We start from the raw sequence: 16,696 nt of genomic DNA on the forward strand, positions 1-16,696 counted from the left end.
CCACCTCGAGTCACCATCAAAGCTCTAGTATGACTTGTTGGGACCGTGACTTGACAAGGAACATCAAGGAGACACAGATTTTGCACAAATTCTCACCAAACATTGAACAAACAACAACATAAAATTATTTTTCCTAGCTAGTTACCACTTATGGAACCCAGAAAGTGAGAATAGTTTCATGCAATTATCTTTCTATTCTTTCACTATACTTATCTATGAGATTGTTATCACCAAACCATAAACATATTTTTTGACTTGGACAACCCTAGTTTTAGATCCACAACTCATCAATGCACAATCCTCACTTTTGGATCCACCACTCTCCATCCTCATTTGGTTTAATCCATTTTCACTCGTAGAAGAAGGAGAAAGTAAGTTTGGAGAAGAGAGAAGAGCAATGGATCCTTCAGATTTTGGATGCATAAAATGAATTTAATCCATGGTTTTGTGTATATATAGTTAGGACTAATTTTAAGATATCAAAACTCATAGGGTCTATACTGGATTGGATAAACATTGCAGTCATTTACGTGAATATAAAAATGTAATAGGACCAGAGATATATTTTGAATAGTGCATAGGACCAAGCCATAATTATTTTCCTCAACTGATCCGGACCATTCAATTAAAATATTATAAATCAATAGCTAGAAAAGGGGAGGCACCCATGCCTCTTCAGAAAAGTGGCATATGGAAGCCTGTCCCATTGAGTTATTACTCATAAATTTAATTATTTTGGGAAGATAAATTAATTTGAGGGAAAATAATATATATATATATATGTGTATATATATATATATATATATATATACCGGCACATGAAATATATATTATATATATAAATAGAAATAAGATGTTATTTTAATAATCAGTTTACTTTTATTAAAATAAAATTATGGAGCATCATGGAATATTCCTTAACCTATTTATTTTTTTGCTACATCGGAAAATACCTTGACGTATTTATGACTTAATTAATTTATTTAATTTCAGAATTAATTAATTAGTTTAAAGCATTTTGAAGGAATATTCTTGAAAATTAACCTAGACTATGTGTACTACTAGGGGGCTAATTTTCTTGATTAATAGGGGAAGAAATATAAAAATTAATAATTATGATTATTTGGGCTAGCTTAGAAGAAGTCCTGAACAATACTTTGTAGAGAAGAAGTCCTTAGTATACTTAATTGGGAGAAGTCCTGTCTAATACTTGGTGTAGGAGAAGTCCTTGATACTGGTTTAGTGGAATCTTGGTTAAGCCAAGGACTAGACGTAGTCCCAACGTTTGAGGGTAAACCATTAGATATTGCTTGTGTGATATCGTTTACTACTTTATGCACTTATCCGCTGCAGCAAACGATTGTGAAAACGTTTTGAAAACTTATAATCATTTGAAAACTCAAGTTTTAAAAGAACACAATTCAAACCTCCATTTCTTGTGTTATATTATTGTTTCTCAGACATAGTCAGCAAAGCACTGGTACTAGGCACAAGGCGCTTGCTTCAGACCATAGTGAGATTTTCTTAGGCAGGAAACATAATCTGGACAATAAAGGTCATGGAAATCCAAGGGCTGATGCATGTAGACAGTCTCATGGAGATCACCATGCAGAAAAGCATTACGATCAACATTTGGACTGGACAAGCCCCTAGGGGGCCTACGCCGAGGGGTTACCCGACAAGCGGCGGTCGCCCAGCCTGGGAATTGGGCCTCCTCCAACTAGGCCTAACCGGCCCAACAGAGGCAGTTACACCTATTAGGCCCTGCTCCCACCCTATAAATAGAGAGCGAATACCATTTGTAAAGGACTCTTGCCTCATTTGCAAAATAGCACATGAAATTCAGTTATATTCTCTCTCTAACCTTCTCTCTCTAAGTGCAATCTCTCTACTCGATCGGCTATACCCTCTCTCAATGTTCATGGCAAGAACATTTGGCGCCGTCTGTGTGGAACGATAATTTTTCTACTCCCGGATCATGTGGATTGGTTGAAAAGTTGAAAGAAGTTTCAGTTACTATTGAATTCTTGCGGTTCTGAAGAATTCGTTGATTCCTGGTGTTCCTTAGATGATTTCTGATGGAGACTCATTGCCGACGACGTCGCGATTCACTAGAACGGAGGAGTATCTCGCCTCCGTGTCGTGAATGGTGTAGGAACAGGTGGTGCGACCGCGCCGCTAGGAGGCTCAACATGAGCAATTGGCTCAGTCGCCTCCTCCATCTCCACCTCCACCGCCTCCTCCACCATCTCCGTCGCCAGAAGTGACAGTTACTCAGAGGGACTGACAACGCATGATGTGAAGCGTCGATAACATCCGGCAGCAGAATGATTATCTTATAGAACAACTTGATTTATTTCGTCAGGAGCAACAAGATGAAGGAGTTCACGAGGCTGAAGCGGTTGCGAAATTTGAACATTCCAGACAACATGGAGAATCTAGTCTCGGAGTCTTACAGCGAGAGAACTGATCCGAAGAATCACCTTCTCTACTTCAATACAAAAATGGTGATCAGCACGGCATCGGACGCAGTCAAGTGTAGGATGTTCCCCTCGACGTTCCATCACCAATTTTTGCGACTTTTCATTGAAATTCCTGATTCAATTCTCTGCCAGTAAGGTTAGACAAGTAACGATTCACGATCTGTAAAACCTTTGTCTGTTTGAGAGAGAAACTCTAAAGCAGTATATGGCGCGCTACAGCCCTACATCTGTTAAGATTAAGGATTCCGAGCCGCATGCTTGTGCTTCGGTGTTCAAGAACGAACTGCTTCTAGGCTCGCTGAACATCAAGCTAAGATATGCTCGATCCATGACAAAGATATGCGCGCGGGCGAACACATTTATTCTGGACGAGGAGGAAGATGCATTCAACCGCAAGCGCGCGAAAAAAAGGTCGATGGCGATTGAGAGAAACAAACGGGAAAGGAAAGGCATGATAAAGAGAAGAGTGAGGGGGTATGTGCAAGGAAAAGAAAGGTAAGCAGGCAACAAAATCGTCTAAGGAGCAGTTGTACCCGCAACGAGAAAGTTTTGAATGTCGTCTCTTGTGGCAGCATCTCGGCTCCCGCCGGCGAGAGGGGGAGGACATGGCGCTCAACACGCATTTGACGCGTATCCTCCGCGAGGTGAAGGCTACGCACATGGTTGGGAAGCCTAAGCAAGCAGCGCGCCCGCCGCGCAGAGTTGACACAACCAAGTGATGTGAGTACCACCGCTCCGTGGGCAAGGACACCGACGACTGTTATATCCTGAAAAGAGAGATTAAGAAGTTGATAAAGACAGGGCGTCTGAAGCAGTACGACCGGGGAAACCGCCAACAGGGAGACCGCCGACAGGATGACCGCCAACAGTGGAATCGCCAGCAAGCTTCAGGAAAGGACCAGAAGGAAACCATGGCGACCGAAAAGCGGGGAGCTGAAGAGACTTTCAATAAGAATATGGAACCGCCGGTCGGAACCATCAACACGATTGCAGGAGGGTTCAGAGGAGGCGGCGACACCAAGGCGGCGAAGAATCGACACGTAAAGGCGGTGAGCTCAGTTCAAGAAATTCCCTTCGGTTTCCAACACCCTGACATTGTAGTGTCAACAACGGACTTTGAAGGTATTAAGACCCATAAAGACGATCTCATTGCGGTCATGGTAAGAATTAACAGTTTCAACGTCAGGCGAGTGCTTTGGACCAAGGTAGCTCGACAGATATTATTTATGGCGATGCTTTTGACAAGTTGGGGCTGACAGACAAGGATTTAAGCCGTTACACTGGGACCCTTGTGGGTTTATCAGGCGAACAGGTTTGGGTAAGGGGTATCTGGACCTTGACACAATATTTAGTGTGGACTAGAGCGCAAAAGTGTTGTGGGTGAGGTACCTAGTTTTGAGGTAGTAGCTTCCTACAACATGATCATTAGGCGAAATACCTTGAATCGCTTGTGCGTTTTGATTTCCACAACCCATTTGGTGGTCAAGTACCCTCTGAACAGTGGAAAGATTGGAAGGATCGCGGTTGACCAGAAGCGGGCCAGGGAGTGCTACAACAACTGTCTGAGCTTGTATGGGAAGAAAGGCACTACTGCCGGGCATAGATGCTACGAGGTTGAGATTTCATGGGACCTCCCTAGCTTGAGAAGAACGGGAAAGAATAGTCAGTTTACTGATTCAAGGGCTGAGGGCTGCTGGGCGAATTTGATTGCAGAGTTTGAGGAACAAAAGTTTAGTAGGGGAGTATTGGCAATTGGAGCCAGGCTCACCGGAAAACAAGAAGTGCGTTTGGAGAAATTGTTAAGTGGTAACTTGGACCCTTTTGACTGGAGTGAAAAGGACCCAACAAAGTGGGGAATACTGAAGGTTAAGCCTCCGGTACCACAGGTGCATCGCCGTGAGGGCAAAAGAAAGGGTAAAGTTGTGCTGCATGAGGTGGTCAGGACCTCCAAGACAAAGGGAAGGTTTAAAACGCCCAATGCGGGACAGCGATAGTAGGGTAAGCTCAAGTTGGAAAAGACCGGTAAATTCAAGTTGGGAAAGACCACACGGAACCCCAAGGGAACTAGGCGAGGGGGGGCGTTCTGAGGGTGATGAATGGAAGGCGAGCACTTCAAGTGTGAAGGACAGGGAACTTGAAGAGTTGCTGTAGCCGGGGATATGGCGTGGCGAAACTACGATTTGGCGAGCTAGAGACTTTGAGCAATAAAGACAAAAAATAAAGACGCACTCTTTTTCTCCATCTTGGAGAGTTTATTAACGAGGCGATGTGTGGGATAAGCTTCTTATCCAAAAAGCCTCCCCGAAATAAAGGCGAGCATTTCTAACTAGACGAAGCCTTGGGCACCCCCCTAAATGGCTATTGGGATCCGAGAACCCTAGCCCTAATGGGCAAAGCCCTTGACAAAACACACTTGGCGAGGCCGCACTTTTCTTAAGGTATGATTAAGCCTTGGTTGTATTAAACGGGAAAAAAGTCCTAGTTAAACCCTCACACATTTAAAATCGTTAAACGTAATTCACAATTCAGATAAAAGCGTACGAAATAGCGCAAGAGCAACGTCAAAGTGGCGAACAGAATTGGCAATGGATAAAAACAACATGCGTTTCATTACAAGGCAAGACCTAAGGGGCCATCAAACTATAAACGGTTAAAAAAAAGGTAAGGCAATATTACAATTATCCATTGGCGTTTTTATTAACATTTTCTTCATTTCCAGCGTTCAAAAACTCAATGTTACCCACCCCCGGCGGGTCATCTAGGACGACCAAGCTAGTAGGAGTGATCTCTTTTAACATCCCCATTGGACGCAAATCAAGGTCGCTGAAGAGATGACAGACTTAGGCCTTGGCGAGGAAAAACCCGTACTCGCGCCGTTCAGCAACGAAAACCTGCTTTCAAGAGCATCGCGCATCGACCTTAGCCTGGGCCTTCGCCGGGGTGATGATTTCGTCTTTCACCGCCAGTTCAGTCTCTGCTTGAGTCTTTAAGCTGGCTATCACCTTGTCCTTCGCCGCTAGTTCTGAGCTCTTGGCAGCGATAATTCCCTCCTTGGCGGCGACCTCTCCCAGTGTCTTCTGTTTTTGTTCCTCCGGTTCAGTCTTGGCTTGGTTGGCTTCCTGCCCCAACTTGGTCAGTTTTTCCTCGTAGGGGGCTTTCTGGGCCGACAGTTGGGTTTCCAACTACTTGCACCTCTCATTGCACTCAAAGTTGGCGGCGCGAAGCTGGCTCACCTCTTGCCACAGTTTCTCAGCATCTTGGGCGGCAAAACTGTAAAGCCTGAATGCATGTCCAAAGATGCTCCTGATGTGGAGGAGACTCGACATGACCTCCTTAGCCATGTGATCCAGACCTTTGTTTAAAACCTCTTCCTTTAACTTCTCGAAGCTGACTTGTGAGAGGATGAAGGCGATGGGGTCTTCGGTGTCCTTGAAGGTGGGGGTGCGGCCATGAGAATGACCTTCTCTTTCACTTCCGAGGCAGGAAGCTTGCCGGAGTCTGTCAGTGTTTTGGGGTGGCGGTTGTGGCCGTTGGGACTGATTGTGTGGTGCGGGGCCAGCATGGCGAAGGGGAAAGTTTTGCGGGACCTCCATTTCATCTTGATAAAGAATGGTCTTCCCCGTTTGAGAGAGTCGGGAGGTTTGAGCAGGGACCTCAATCCATAGTGGGGATGAGGAAGCAACCTCAGGCCTCGGCACAAATAAGGAGGTGGGCTCAACACTGGTCGTGGACTGATTAGTAAGGAGCGGGGTCTTCTTTTTGGGCGGCGGACGAGGGACCTCGCTGTCAGGATCTTGAGAGGGGCGTTTCTTTTTCTCCGGAGAGCCTGGTTTCTTCTTTCCACCCACAGTGTTGAACAGTGGAGGAAACTGGGAAACCCTCTTCCGGGCTAGGACGCTCAGAAGCTCGGCATTAGTGAACTTCATTTCCTCTATGCAAAAGTATATTGAAAAGGTTAAAATAAACTAAAGAACGTGCACAAGGAAAAAGGCAACGAAAATAACAATGCAACAAAATAGCTAAGGTGGGAAAGTAAATGCCGAGGGCATAACAACCTTGATATTTTTCATTAATGCAAAATTCAAGTTAACTTTTTTATGTTTATAAATATTATTATTTAATTTAGGTGGTTGAGTAAATTTTGACAATTCAATTTTTTTCAGTTTTTAATTTTATTATTTAAGAAAAAAAATGTTATCCATAGTGACTTTTTTTTTTACTTTCTTGCTAGTAGTGTAGTCTTTGTCATGATTGCAATATGTCTTTGGTTTGTAATTGTGAGGAGTATTTCCTCTGACTCTATTTATATATATAATATTCTTTCCCTTGCATAATTTCTTTTTTTTTATTATTAATTTTTTTTTGAGAAAGGAGAAATAATATTAATGGTAAAAGTCATGAAACCAACCTTCTCATGAGATAGGCAAAGTTAGACAAACCCCAAAAGTACTGGGTACAAAGCATAAAAGCTAGCTTACAAACATAACAGAACTAGGAAAAAAGCAAGGCTGGCAGGAGACTGAAAGAAGTTGACATGGGATCTCGAGCACTAGATCAATAGTGAGAATAAGTCACGCAGCACCAGGTTACATAAAACGCACATCATGTAGCAATAACAACCAAAACAGGAGAAGTGCATGACAGAAAAAAGAAACTTCAAGGCACAACACGCCATAAATTAAAGCATAGCAGCCATATCATAAGGAGAAGGGATGGCTTCAGAACTTGGATAGGAAAAAGGGCAAAGCAGCTGATAAAAACCCCAGCAGAAACAGGCATATTCCAGCCACAAACTTCAAGGCGAGAAACCAACAATTAAAATTCTTTTGCAGCAGTAAAAAAATACCATATTGGGGATTGTCTATGGCATCCAGATTTCGCCAAGTAGTCATCTATGGCATTCGACTCTCTATGGATGTGGTTTACTCCAATACAATCAACTTCAATGCATAAGAGATCAATCTTATTCAGATCCTGGATTAGCTTCCACGCCTATTTACCTTACTATTTGTGGCGTCCCTCTTTCACAAGTGACGTCTTCGTCCAACTCCTATCACTTATGAACGAGCGACCCAATTTTTTTTTTCTTTTTGTTGTGTTAGTGTTACCCTTTCTAATTATATATCGACTAAGAGTACGAATGTCCTGCACGATGCTGGGACAATAGGTTCAACAATCGCTTAACAGTAAAACAAAACTTAAAACAGAAACAACAAAACACAGGAGTTGTTAACTCAGTTCAGTGAAAAACTTTCACCTACGTCTGGAGGGTTTGCACCCAAAGAAAGGAAATCCACTATCTCAAGATTCAGGAATTACAGACACTCATAAACACAACAGTTCATAGTTCACTTCCTAATCTACCCAGTGTTTTTCTACTTAGAATCTCAACCTAATTATGAGAGCCCCTCTCACTTTCTCTCAATCACTGCCAGAGTGATTGGTGAACACAATCAACAATCAGAGTTTGAAAGTAATCAAACACACAGAACCCTTCTTTACTTTATAGAATCAGTGAGCAAAGATGATTCACAACTAACAAAGGACAAAACACAATCACAAATCCTAAAACACTTGATCTATCTATATAGCTTCGATGGTCTTCAAGTTTTAGGTCTTCATCCTTTTATAGACTTTAGCAGCGGCAGCATGGGCTCTAGGTTAGCATGGGCTGAAGTAACAGATTGCAACAATAGCAATTCAAAACGCAATCTTGATAGCTCTTGTTACTTATTGCACAAGTAAAGATATAAACCAATCTTTTAACAAAGATTGTTTCAACAAATAACAACCCATAAATAAAACCCTTCCAGAATAGCTACTTGCTCCTCAAGTAACACGTAAAAACATATCTTCAATTAATCTTCAAAGGGCTCACAACAGAAACTCAAGCTAAGGACTGATGCCCTAGCTTCACAGAATCAGATGCCACGACATCTGCTTCGACAATCGGTTATTTAGACAAAATGCAAGACAACATGTACCAACAACTACGACTTTTAACATTCGAAGAGTTCCCCTCTAACCTTTTCAGATAGATGACCGCATACCTAAGACAAGCAAGTAAGCAACAAACAAAGCATATCAAACATAGCATGCGTGGCCTAGGCCACTACAATGTTCAAATGACAGAAACAAAAGAGTGTTCAAGTGAGGATGTACACTTCCCCCACAAGGCATCATCAAATAAAAACTTAATTAATCAAGAAACTGATAAGAATTATCATTGGACCAGTCAGCTTCATCCCTCAATCTCCTCCTCCTCAGGATCCTCCTCCATTTCACCGCTGCTTTCCTCCTCCGTCACTGGCATAGGTACCCTCTCTCCCAATCCATCGGGCTTCACGAACCGCTGTCTGTAAATCCGGGCATCCCTGGAAAAACTCGGTGATCGCACCCTCTTCCTAGCTGTAGTTCAGAGGCACGGTGCAGTCCTTCGGGGCGGAGAACCTACTGTCTCTCGGGATGCCTGACCGGGCGCAAAAATTTCCTGTGGGCTCCTGACTCAGATCGACACTGCTCGATATGGCTCCTCCTAGGGCACGGGATCCACACCCACATGCGGATCGGGGCCTACTCTGGTCTGAGGCGCTGGATCCACCTCCGGCTGAGGCTGTGGCGGCGGATCGGGAACGGGTGGTCGGATTCTCCTGGTATGCCTCGGCATATAGAATAAAAACATGAGAGGAGTAGTCACCGGATAGCCAAGCTCGTCGGATCCAGGTACCCTGCACCATAACATAGTCAGTCCAGTGTAAAAGCAGAACCCGATGTTGGGTTCTAGGTACCAGCTAGTACGGGATGGAAAGTCAGCGTGAATGGCGAGCACTGGAGGGAGGCTCATCGTCTAACCTGTGATATGCTTTATGGTAAAAATAATGTAAGGGTGAGTCAAATGCGACATTGTACAAGTTACACGTCAGATAAACAAACGATAAAGTTTAAGATAACATACTATCAAATACAAGCATGTTAACAAGCACGCACAATATCACACATAGTATGAGGTTCCATCGCCTTATACCTTCGTCCTTCGAATTGACTTCTCTCACTACTTCGTTACGAAGTGGTGAGTTCATGGCCAACCTTTTATTTTTATTTTTATCATGTGATGAGTATGTTTTCATAGGGCTCGAAGCCTTGGCTTCTTTAAATACTTCGGAAAGTCGTCTCGGGAACATGGACACTCCTAACAGTCCACTCTTTACCGGACATGATCGCTCAGTAGCTCATAGACAGAAATACACAACTTCGCGACTCTTGGTACTTGACATCACGTCGTCCCTCCGGACCCTGCCGGTTGCTGGTGGAGAGGTAGAGTCATTGTGTAAGTCCCGGATCTATTCATCTCTGAACAAGACCACCATTGGCGTCTCTGTATTCCCACTCTTATTAGTTGTAGTGACAGTACTTTCCTACTCCTTGTTGCTCCGAGAGTTTGTTTACAAACATAATCCATCGCCCCCTTATTCACCGTAATAATTTCTAGCGAACTAGAAACAAACATCTGTACCTTACTCTTCAAGTAAGTACACCTCAATGAAATCAGAGGTGAGATCCACGGGATCAAGTAGTTAGGTTTTAAGGTGGAAAATTCTTATTCGTTCCGGTAATGGTTATGTACCTTTTTTTTATAATTAATTTAATAAAAAGGTTGTCACCTATCATCTATTAATCTTATTTTATAATATTATCTATCTCCCTATGGTAATTCCTAATGTGTGACGGGTAGGTCTAGTTCTCAAAATCAAGTATCAATAACACATTAAGCCAGTGAATCATTTCCTTATACCTCGCTACCTCAGATGTTTAATATTATAATGTCATAAGACAAACCTTTTATCTGAACCATTTGGCTAATTTCTTAGGTATCACCATATCCCATGGTATGTTTTATCTCCTTTCTAACAAAGTAGCAATTCACAGCATGAATCACAAGAAATCATTTAGCATCATTTCATCAAGCATATAATTCAATAGCATTTGCAAACAGTCAAGTAAATAATAATATGTTTACTATCGCTTTAACGGTTACTTATCCGTCATGTACCAAGACAAGGTATTGTCTAACTCCCCTTACCTGTGACTCAATGGTTTTTGAAACTCGAGAGCCTGATTCTTCACTCTCTGCTTCATGGATTATGGTTGGGTTATAAATCCATTAAGCCAAAAATATCAAACTAATTCATGTACTAATTTTATTTTCTTTTTATTACCCTTCTACTCTTAGACTTAATCAATTTCCCTTGCTGACTTGATCATGTTATTTTACTCAGCTTCTTAAGTCAATAATTACTTCTAAGCTTTTTAACTTATTCTTTAAGTCATTTTTGCTAAAATCACTTACTCATTAACTTACTAACTTAACTTTCTAATTCATTATGCCAACTTACTGACCTTTGACTTCTGGTTTTTCATTACTCTATTTCTAGCATTCCTAACTCATAATCAAGTTCAGAATCACTTAATTAAGCTGATTAATCTAGCTTAAGTTCAAATTAATTCCAAGTTTACTTGCAAATTAAGAAATTCACAAACTAAGCTAAAACTAACTTCTGATACTCTATTCCTATAGTTTTCAACCTTCTGAGTTCATCTAGTCCATTTTTAGAAGCATCTAAGCATTGTAACTACCTCAATTTGCAAGTTTTATGATCGGTCGTGAGGTGAAATTGGGGTTTTTCACCTCAGAGCTCTATCATCGTTTTTACCTATCCTAAAAGGCTCTACCATGTTCCAGAAGCATAAACTAATCAATTTGGCACTCTAACTCGAGGCCTGAAGCTCAACCCGATAGCAAGCTGGAGTTTGAAAATTCAAATATTGGTTCCACTAATTCGTGATGATTCGAGGCTCCAAACTAGTCTAAAGCTTCATACAAATGTCCTAACATGCTTAAGGGTAAGTTTTGGATCGAAAATGAGCTAAAATAAGCGAGTTGCAGAAACTCACTTCGCAGGAGAAGACAAAACTCGCTAGAGAAGGCGATCGGAGATGTCTAAATCGTCACTGCCGTGATGTTCTGGGCACTGGGATTTGATCTACAGGTTATCGTGATGAGTTTGGTACCAATGGGTACTGCGATGGAGGTCTGGAGTGCGAGGAAAGTCGGGTTGCTGGTCCGAGCACTCGCCGGAATGCTCGCCGGAGAGCACCTAATACTAACACATATTGTATACTAGGGTTTGGTTCGTTGGTCCGACTATCGATCGATCTGAGACAGTGTGTTTCTACCGTCAAGAGATTCGATCAGAGTAGCTTCCTATCCTCATCTACTCGAGTTACTCAATTAAATGGGAGTCATGACAACCATGTCTTTGGTACTTTTGATTGTCAGTTCGATCTAATCGTCACACCGACGCTTTATCGTGGCATCGTAAATCGTGCATAAAATTAGGTCACACATATACACAAGAACACACATACACGCGTCATATATATATATATATATATATATATATATATATATATATATATGGTTAGTCACAGTCCTAGTCCTAGTCCTAGCTCATTCTTAACTCTAGGATTAAGTCATCGACTAAGGTTATCACCTGATTAGTTAGAGCGTGGGATGTTACACAATTCACCCATCCAATCGCGCTAAGGTTATATTTAATAGATTAATTTCAAAGAAACTTGCTATTGCTTCATTTATTTTGATACAAAGGTATGAAGGTTTTACTACTTAATGTATTTAATGAAATTTTTTATGATGATTAAATTAAAAAATAAAAAATATGACAAAAAATTGTTTTTAAAATAAAATTTAAACAAAGTTTTTTACTCATTATCTTAAACTTCCTACCTCAAACAATTATTTTTAACTTCTTTTTTTGTGCTTACACTCATCTAGAGGCAATCCTGCTCTAGCCGAGAACATTCACTTCATAGTGGAGCTAACTCTCTCAGTGGGTTTTTTTCATCCACAAGATTCAAACTCGAGACATTGCTTAAGGGGGGAATAAAGTCTCCAAAAATATATTTTAAATCAATTTTTCATTAAGATATTTATTTACATAAATTGTATTAATATTTTATATTATTATATAACTAAAAAATTTCACATGTAAATTATGGGTACTTTTATCAGTGTAATGTTTTGGTCGATAAACATCAGTGTACTTTTTCATATTAGAGTGTCTTGTTTCGTTCTTTTTTGTTTCACTCTTTTTAGAGAACTAAAGTGTTATGTTTCTTAAGCCTTTTGTTATATTCTGTTCTACCTTATGCAACAAACATGAAAATTAACTGGTAGCTGAATAACTTATTGATTTGAAATTTTTATTGATCATCTTTTAGTTTAATGTATATAATACAAAGGAAATTTATTATTTTTTGATTTCTTTAAAAAACAAAATTCAATTGAGTTTTACATTTTAGTAGGTAGTTGAGTAGTTAATTGTAACACCCCGATTTCGGTGGCGTCACTTTAGTAACCAAAAGAAAATACTTTAAGCGGAAAAAACGTGAATTATTTTTTTTCGACAATATAACTAAAGACAAAAAGCAATAAAACTCCCCAACAAAAGATAAAAGGAACTACTATACAACTATATATACATGCCTCGTGTCGGGTGACAGAAAAGAGTAACGCCCGAAGGCAATATGTACAGTCCAAGATGAAGATACTGTGTCCGCAACACTAACCTACAAAAACTGAGAGCAAGTTGGCCCAGCGGCCTAAGAAAAGACCCCCTAAATCCAACCAGCTCTCTGTGATCTCCATAGGAAACCACACAAAAGCTACCGGTAGGAAAACTACCCTGTCCCCAAAACGGAAACATGACGGTCAGAGCATCGACACAACTCCTACACTATCCCTACCCGAGGAGCCCACACTAGCACTCGATCCTACATGCTAGCGCGGTCGTCATCCGAATCTGCATCCAGGACGACTAGGTCGACGTACTCAACACTGCCCTCTCTGTCCACCCTAATGCGCTCCCGCACTGGACTCTCGGGCTCGGGGCCCGGAACGAGATCCGCAACGACAGCAGCAGCAGTAGACGGACTAGACTCCGTCGAAGCCCCACCTACTGGCAACTCCTCAGAAGGGTCCTCATCATCTGAAGGAGATGGTGGCGGTGGAGGTACTCCCAAGCCGGGTCCACAGTGTACTCCTGGAGGCAGGTTGAAGCTCACTATGTGCCTCCTCATCACTCCCTCCGTCAAGCGTCCGAATCGATCGACACGGTCCTCCATGATCCGACCGGTGTAGGTCGCACGGTGGCCCTCGGGATCGACCACCCATGCACCTGGGTCGTCTTGGTCAAGCATCTCGTACCTGGTCCCCCCTGACGGGCTGACCATGGTAAACCAATCCCCCATACTCATCTGACAAATGGCGTAGTCCGCCCAAACACACACAGCAGACGCGAGGGTCAACTCCAAAGAATTATATAATTAATAAAACCAGATATAATTATAGGATAATAAATACTAGCCTCTCAGGCTTATAAGTTTTGGGATAGCTTCCTAGGGTTGCATGTATCACAATAAATATAAAGAGCCATAAAAACAAGTAGCATGCCTCAAAAATAGGATAAACAGTTACCAATCACACTCAGCAACTAAGTTAGCATGTATGTTGCATGAAATGCAATGCTGGGTAACAAAATGCATTCCGGAAGAAGGATGGACATCAACGAGACGGCCCTAACACCAGCCACGGTGGGTACCTTCCTGCTCGCGTGTCTCTTACACCACACAAAAGTAGTCAGATCAGCAGTGAACCCGTAGGTCTGCCATTCCGTCTGCTACTGAGGACCACCGTAGTGTCCTAAATATGGAAATCCGGGTCTTATGACCATTTTGGAATCCACCGAGGTCCGGTATCACGCCGTGTATTAACCTCAAAATGAGTGCATGAATGCAAGTGATTAGCCAAACAACGTCTCCGACCTCACCCGACACGTCGCCACGTGTTCTAGATTAACTTAAAGTCTCTAAAAGAATACCCTAAGGTAAATGTCGATTCTGCGACAAAATACAATTAATCATAAACAAAAGAGTGCAACCACTCACGACAACTCTTCGAGTCATCAATGCTCTCACGAAGTCTCACGCTTCTGTGGAGTCTCACACATTCACAAAGTCTCACGCTTCAGTGAAGTTTTATGCTTTCACAAGGTCTCACGCCTCAGTGAATTTACACACTTGCACGAAGTCTCACGCTTCAATGAAGTATCATGCTGTTCACGAGGTCTCACGCCTCAGTGAAGATCCATGCTTTCCACAAGGTCTCACGCCTCAGTGGAGTATCACGCATTCACAAGGTCTCACACCTCCGTGAAGCTTCTCGGCTCATCCCTTGGATGGCTAAACAAACTGCTCCCAGAGCGAATGAGTATCAACATACCCAAAACTCGAAATCTTCCCAACACTTGGATCCGACGACACTTCTCATTTTCCAAAACTAAACTTCAATCCAAAGCTTGCATCCGAGATTGTTATCTTTATTTAAAGGTTTAGAGGTTGTTTAATATCTTATGAATTTCTTTATAAAAATAGCTCTTTTTAGTCTTATCGTATTCCCTATGAGTTCAAAGTTCCCATAAACCCAAGTAATTCCCTGAGAAGGTCTCGATCCATTGGAGCATGACAAGGTCCGAACTCCGTTCGTCCTTTTAAAACTCTCTCAAAATCTCATAAAAATTCGGCATGACCTGCCCGTAATCCTCACTTTTCAGAATCTCAGGTACAAGTGGAATAGCATCATTGAAACAGCTCAACCAAAAGACATAAACAGCATATTCCAACACATCCTAAGTTAACCATGTAGCACATAGCATGTGAATCATTTAGCACACAATATCATGGCATCAAGTACTCAACAAGTTCGGCCGAAGCCTCAGAAATCATTTCAGACATTTAGCAATTAGGTGCATAACACATAAATCAAGTCGAATTTCATCGACACCTAAAGCATTATCTAGTAATTCAGAGAGTAGCCCTCACCGGTGGGTCTTCCAGCTTCCTCCTCCAAATGTTCTTCAAGCTCTTCTCCTTGGTTTCTTGGAATCTCCTCAAACGAACCTTAAGCAAAAATCACAGAAATCAACACCAAGAGTCAGAAACTCAGCAATCAAAGAGTCCTAGGGTTACACAGTACACTACTACCTCCGTGGTACGACAATCTAACGCGTTAAGACAAGTTTTCGAAAAATCGGATTCTCCTCCCCCCTTGATATAGCTCTCGGCCACTTTCCTTAATTGGGAGGGTCGATTTTTCTTCGATCAAACTTGGTTCCTAGGTTAACATAAGCCGTAACTAAGACGGTTCTAGGCTCGGAAAAATTTTCGGATCGAAAACTGATATAGGGGTAGTTTGGTCATTATTTTTAGCTCAGAATTTCAAAATTGGATTTTTGAAAAACAAATTGGATGGGGACGTCCACAACGACGTTTATGACGACAAATCCTACTAGCACTAAGCCAAGTCGATAGATTAGAGCGTAAAGGTTGCGACTTTGGCGAAAAATGGGTATTTAGGGTAGAAATTGATCCCGGCGGCATTTCGTCGACATTTGACAAAATCTAATCCGCAGAACACGCTCAGGAGCATGCAGGGAAGAAGTTTAGACGCTGAAATCAACTGATTTGAACAGTTTTTCAAAAACCTCAAAATTTTGAACTCAGAAAGTCGCAGGAGAAATGGACAGAAACGACGATTCGAAGGAGAGTATAGATTACCTACCTCGAGGTCTTCGATTAGTGACGAACGGTGAAGCAAACGGGCAAGAATCGACGAAGATCCGGATCTCTCTCTCTCTCTAGAAACTCGCGGCTTTGGGGGGTGGGGAAAATGGGTTTTGTGAAAAAAATCTAATTTTTCAACTATTTATAGGTTTTGGAAAAAACGGAAAAATGATTTTTTTGCGATTCCGATTTTTCCTGCGCGTTCCTTTGCGCATTCTAAGATAGGTTCTGGCGACAGAATTCCAGAACTCAAAATAGAATTCTTGGAATTAAACCAAAAGATCCAAAATCGGCATAAGTCGGTGTAAGTCGGTTAATCCCGAAAAACTACTTTTTGCAGTGATCGTCGGATGAGAAAACTTCCTTCTGAAGAAAGATTAGGAATGATGAGAGATGTAGGAGAACGCGGGTGGAATCTTCGTTTGAGTTTCCGGATAGAAAAAGTCTTCATCGTCTGTCGATCTTAGGTTTTCCGAACTATCAGGGATTCCGTTTCGGCAAACTTCCGAGAATTG

Source organism: Lotus japonicus, chromosome 6, assembly GCF_012489685.1.
Source record: "Lotus japonicus ecotype B-129 chromosome 6, LjGifu_v1.2".
NCBI classification, from domain to species: domain Eukaryota; kingdom Viridiplantae; phylum Streptophyta; class Magnoliopsida; order Fabales; family Fabaceae; genus Lotus; species Lotus japonicus.